The sequence below is a fragment of the Lolium rigidum genome, chromosome 5, assembly GCF_022539505.1.
Source record: "Lolium rigidum isolate FL_2022 chromosome 5, APGP_CSIRO_Lrig_0.1, whole genome shotgun sequence".
NCBI classification, from domain to species: Eukaryota; Viridiplantae; Streptophyta; class Magnoliopsida; order Poales; family Poaceae; genus Lolium; species Lolium rigidum.
The window spans coordinates 74478536-74485220 of record NC_061512.1 but is presented as its reverse complement, the minus strand read 5'-3'; positions in this window follow the sequence as shown (position 1 = coordinate 74485220).

The window sequence follows — 6685 nt, the reverse complement described above, 5'->3', positions numbered from 1 at the left end:
TCCGAACCCTTCCGGTATTAAGTTGCAAAACAACGTGACAATTGCATTAAGTATGGTGCGTAATGTAATCAACAACTACATCCTTAGACATAGCATCAATGTTTTATCCCTAGTGGCAACAAGCACATCCACAACCTTAGAACTTTCTGTCACATCGTCCCGGATATCAATGGAGGCATGAACCCACTATCGAGCATAAATACTCCCTCTTGGAGTTAAGAGCAAAAACTTGGCCGGAGCCTCTACTAATAACGGAGAGCATGCAAGATCATAAACAACACATAGGTAATAACTTGATAATTAACATAACATAGTATTCTCTATCCATCGGATCCCGACAAACACAACATATAGTATTACGTATAGATGATCTTGATCATGTTAGGCAGCTCACAAGATCCAACAATGAAGCACAATGAGGAGAAGACAACCATCTAGCTACCGCTATGGACCCATAGTCCAGGGGTGAACTACTCACTCATCACTCCGGAGGCGACCATGGCGGTGAAGAGTCCTCCCGGGAGATGAATCCCCTCTCCGGCAGGGTGCCGGAGGAGATCTCCGTAATCCCCCGAGATGGGATTGGCGGCGGCGGCGTCTCGCAAGGTTTTCCGTATCGTGGCTCTCGGTACCGGGGGTTTCGCGACGGAGGCTTTAAGTAGGCGGAAGGGCAACGCGGGGGGCCACACGAGGGCCCCACACCATAGGTCGGCGCGGCCGTGGCCGGGCCGCGCCGCCCTAGTGTGGCGGCGCCTCGTGGCCCCACTTCGACTCCTCTTCGGTCTTCCGGAAGCTTCGTGGCAAAATAGGACCCCGGGCGTTGATTTCGTCCAATTCCGAGAATATTTCGTTACTAGGATTTCTGAAACCAAAAACAGCGAGAAAACAGAATCGGCTCTTCGGCATCTTGTTAATAGGTTAGTTCCAGAAAATGCACGAATATGACATAAAGTGTGCATAAAACATGTAGATATCATCAATAATGTGGCATGGAACATAAGAAATTATCGATACGTCGGAGACGTATCAACCCGCAAAGCCACTTATGCAATACAAGTTGCATGTCAAGCGTGGAGCAAGTCTCATGTGACGCGGTCATGTAAAGTTAGCCCGGGCCGCTTCATCCCACCATCCCGCAAGATGCAAAGTACACAAACTAAAGCAACAAAAGCATCAACGCCCACAAAACCATTGTGTTCTACTCGTGCAACAGATCTATGCATAGACATGGCTCTGATACCACTGATGGGGTTCGTAGCATAGAAAACAAAAATTTGCCTACCGCAAGACGAATAAATCCAAGATCTAATCTATGGAACACCCAAGATCTAATCTACAAGATCGGAGCAACGAGATTGATATGAGACTAACCCTCGAAGATTTCCAAAGCCTACGAGATTAGATCTCGTTGTTGGTGTAGACGATCATCCCCAGTGCTGCAATCCGGCAGCACTTCCGTACTCGGTCGCGCGTACGGTGTCGATGAAGCCCTTCCTCTCCCCGTTCCAGCGGGAAGCGGAGGTGTGGTAGATCTCCTCCAAAACCCAGCAGCACGACGGCGTGGTGGTGGTGGTGGTGGAGGAGGAAAAACTGCAGGGCTTCGCCTAAGCCGGAGCAGCGTATGGAGGAGGAGAGAGGCGACCAGAGGAGGAGGCAATGGGGTTGGGATGGCCGGCCACCCCTCCCCTCTTTATATAGGGGGCCAGGTCGGCCGGGGTGGCCCCCTTTCCCATCTAGGGTTAGGGGCGGCGGCCAAGTGGGGGGAAGAGGGATTTCTTCCCCCCCAAGTTGATCCCCCCTAGGGTTTTGGGGAAACCCTAGGGGTTTCGCCGGCTGGGCCTTGAGGGGCATGTGCCCCTGGCCCATTAGGCTAGGGAGCACCCCCCTCGGCCCATGCTAGGCCTCCTAGGGTCGTGGGCCCTCTGGTGGGAGCCCCGGAACCTTCTAGAACCTTCCCGGTCATCCACCGGAAAAATCCCGAACTTTTCTGAAACCTAGAAATCAACTTCCCTTATATGAATCTTATTCTCCGGACTATTCCGGACCTCCTCGTGACGTCCTGGATCCCATCCGAGACTCCGAACAAACTTCTTCTCCATACCATATTCAAACCTACTCATGCGACATCGAACCTTAAGCGCGTCACCCTACGGTTCGCGAACTATGCAGACATGGTCGAGACTCCTCTCCGAGCAATAACCAATAGCGGGATCTGGAGATCCATAATGGCTCCCACATATTCAACGATGACTTAGTGATCGATTGAACCATTTACATACGATGCCGATTCCCTTTGTCACACGATATTTTACTTGTCCGAGGTTCGATCATCGGTATCTCCATACCTTGTTCAACCTCGTTACCGACAAATATTCTTTACTCGTACCGTGGTATGTCATCTCTTATGATCCAATCATATGCTTGCAAGCTAATCAGACGACATTCCACCGAGAGGGCCCAGAGTATATCTATCCGTCATCAGGATGGACAAATCCCACTATTGATCCATATGCCTCAACTCACACTTTCCAAATACTTAATCCCATCTTTATAACCACCCATTTACGCAATGGCGTTTGATGTAACCAAAGTACCCTTCCGGTGTAAGTGATTTACATGATCTCATGGTCGAAGGACTTAGGCAACTATGTATCGAAAGCTTATAGCAAATTGAACTTAATGACTTGATCTCATGCTACGCTTATTTGGGTGTATGTCCATTATATCATTCACCCAATGACATAACCTTGTTATTAACAACATCCAATGTTCATGATCACGAAACCATGATCATCTATTAATCAACAAGCTAGTTATACAAGAGGCTTACTAGGGACTCCTTGTTGTTTACATAACACACATGTATCAATGTTTCGGTTAATACAATTATAGCATGGTATGCAAACATTATCATAAACACAAAGATATATTATAATAACCATTTTATTATTGCCTTTTGGGCATATCTCCAACACCGCCGTCGGGAGGCCTCGTGTCCGGCGAGCAGGGGTACCCCGCCTGGTGGAGGAGGTGCCCCTCCCACGCGTGGAGCGACCGGCGGGGGAAGCCGTTGTTCGCCGCGCCGTCTTCGTCGTTGTAGGCCATGTATCTCGTCGAGGGTCGAGGGAAGGAAGAGGAAGAGGAAGAGGAAGAGTGGTGCGACGCGTCGCGGCGAGCGGGGTATTTAGGCGGGGCTGGAGCCGGCGATTTATTGCCGCGTGGATGCTACGCGTCCGCGGCAAGCTGACCGGCGGCAGCCTTTACTGCACGCGGAAGACGATGCGTCTGTCGCTGACCGGCCGGGTCCACCTCTGCGGCGAAGACGAAGCGAAAGCGCGGGAGAGATTTCTCGGTGTTTCGCGCGCTTTCGCTTCGTCCGGAGTCCCCGAGCACGCCTCGGGGGGACCGGGGATGGCGTGGGCTCGCCGGATGGATTTTAGGCCCAAATCCGGAGAAAAACGAGGAATCGGGGACGCGACTGGGCCGAAAATCGTCGTCCGGATGAAAAAAACGTCGCTCGGGGGTCTCTTCGGGGAGACGAGTGGGGATGCTCTAAAAGGCCGAGGGGTAATGAGAGGGTGGGAGGAAGGGAGTAGTGAGAAAGATATAAGGGTGGGGATGTGTGTCTCCCACACGTGCGGGTTCGGCTTCCTTGGAACGATGGATGCCCTCACTCCCAACAGGCTTGGTGGAGATGGTTTGAGTTTCGTGTTAGCCTAGCCTAGTGTCAAGCATAAATAAACACAATTTTTTTCAATGCTTAGTCCACTTGTCTGGTTGGCATCCATGCGGTCAACCAGACACATCCTTAGTACAATTTTCATGGTGCCAACATGACATAAGAACATTACCAAAAATTTCATAAACGAGGTGTTTCGGATGGCAAATTTATCAATATGTATAAACAACTTAATAAGATTCCCCTTTGAGCTAGCATGTCGGCATGACAACATTTTCATCAGAATAAAGCTAACGTGAATACTAGTTTGTCAGTTTAACAAGTAATTGGTTGGTCACCACAACCGGCTTTGCGTTTCGTCATCTTAAAAGCAAATCTGCAAAACAATTGATTTATAGATGTCTACAGTACTAGCGTACTACTATAGTCGGAAGACTAAATCAAATCTCTTGCACGCACACTTCTACACTACTTACAAAGAAGGAACATGACGGAAATTCAATTCGGCTCCCGGGTGCGTATGCACCCTCTACCAAAAAGTCATATTTCGAAATGTTGAAAAAATTTAACAAATTTTTTTACATGTACATCTTTATAATATATGTTCGTTCGTCAAGTTTCAGAAAAAACCAATATTTTTTGTGGTCTATATAAAAAAGAGAAAACTTATCTTGTGAAAAGCATTATTTTTAGCACTGAGTTTTGTCTTTTTTACACACGTCACATGATAAGTCGATTTTTTATGAAACAACTTTGTAAGCGTGTAGCACGAGAAGATTTACATGCGAATTTTTGGTTTGAATTTTTTTGAAATTCAAAATATGTGTAAGATGTATTTCAAAATAGAGGGAGCATATGCTCCCATGTTCCAAAACACCACTCCCGGAACATGATCCCTATTCTGCCTACCTCTCACTACAACCAGTTTTGGTCGTCACCCAAATGGGCCGCATCGAATGGGCCGCACCAGAAATCTCGCCCAGAATCAATCTCGCCCAGAAAGAATGTAATCTCGTCCAGAATCAAACTCGCACCAGAAATCGCCCAGAATCAATCTCGCCCCATAATCAAGATTGTCCCATAATTCCCAAAAGGAATGTAATCACGCCCCAGTCAAACTCGCCCAGAATCAATTTCGCCCTATAATCAAGATCATTCCATAATCAAGCTCGTCCCATAAGGTAATATGAAAAAAATGGAATCAACATTAATGAGGACGTGAATAGCACCCAGGCATAATACTTGATGTACAAAAGCAGGACCCGGCCTATAAATTAGCAGAATATGATGCAACCAATCTTCAACCTTACGAAGTAACCATGGCAGTACAACTTAGCTTCGGACGCGCCTGCTCGAAGAGAATAATGCCACCAAGGCCGTACTCTCGCTTCGCCTGGAATCCTCACTTGTAACTTCTTCTTTCTACACTATAATACTGCATCAAAGATTTCATTTGTTAGTTTGACTGATACATGTGTTCTTCTCATTTCTCAGGCATGTTAGTTTCCGATTTGTTGAAGACATGCACACGTACGGTCATGGTTGGGTGACGATCGCGAAAATTGTGACCGCGCGAATTAAAGTGACTCGGATGGGAGATCTTATTTACCACGCCATCCTAGCTGACACAAATGTGAGTCCTCTAATGCATTCTTGGTATCCAGTAGCTACAACTTTCTTCTCGCAATGCTATGTAAATGCTCCTTGCTGCATACAATACCTGCATGTGTTTCTTTCAATTCGTTAGGATGTAAGGAGCATTTCATAATATAAATAAAGCAGTTCAGTAGACATTCTTGAAAATAAGATGCAAATAAGGACCATGAGTAAGGCAGTATAGCAGCGCCCAAGCTTCAGAATAAAATGATTTTAGTCCAGGTTCCCATAATTATGTGATGTCCGGGTTCCCATACAAGTTTAACAGAAATGCATCTATTCTTTCATACCCAGTAGTGCAAAGGTGCCATTTTAACAGGAATGTGTGGTACTTACTGGTATTGCATGCATAATTATTGGTAAAATGTTGGTGTACTAAAGAAGAGGTCAACATGTAGACTGGTATCTTTTGCAAAATGGCTATATTTTCATCGGTGTCTATCTTTTGGAATTTGACAGCGAGACAAGATGGAGGCGATAGCGTATCGGCAGCTAGCAGAACGTTGCAACACTGAGCTTCATGTCGGTGAGGTGTACTATTTCAAAAGGGTGGGGTTCCATATTTCTGAGGCTCCACCACCATTTGGATTGTTCACACCAACAGATTACTACATTCACATGGACTCTCGTACAGAGATTTGTCCTGCTCACCATAACATTCGCATCCCTAAACTTCTGACACGGTTCGCCAATTTCGAAGTGACCACGAGAATTAGAAACAAAATGATCGTAGGTAGGTATATTTTTTTATACTTTAACTAATTATACTACTGATGTTCTTACTATCATGCATCTATAGATTGTAACATCCCAACCTTGTGTTTATAAATAAATGAGTGTTCATGAGCATTGCATGCATATAGTTTGAATTTGAGCCAAATTTGCATCTCCATTTTCTAATGTGCAAATCCCTCTCTATTTTCTTTGTCATTCAAATCTTGCAAGTTTTAAATACTAAGCAACATGGTTTTGTTGTTTCTCAATAAGGCCATGTGTGTTTAGAAATATCACTGAAAAATTTGAGTTCAAACAAAATTCAAACAGATTTCAAATTTGAATTGATTTGGAGAAATAGAAACCAGAAATGGAAAAAGAGAGAGAGCTCTCTCCCCTCTCTTCCCTGGGCTCAGCCCACCTCCTCCCTCTCTTTTTTCCTCTCCGGCCGAAGCCCAGCACGGCCCAAGTCGGCCCAGCCGCACCCCACCAGCCCAACTTCTCCCCCAGGGGGTTTTCTGCGAAAAAGCCATCGTCCCCGCCGACCGAAGCAGCTCGGTGGAGAGCTGCCGGCCACCAGATGCTCCGGCCGGCCAGGATGAGTCCCGCCGCCCCCGGCGGCCTATAAGAGGCGCG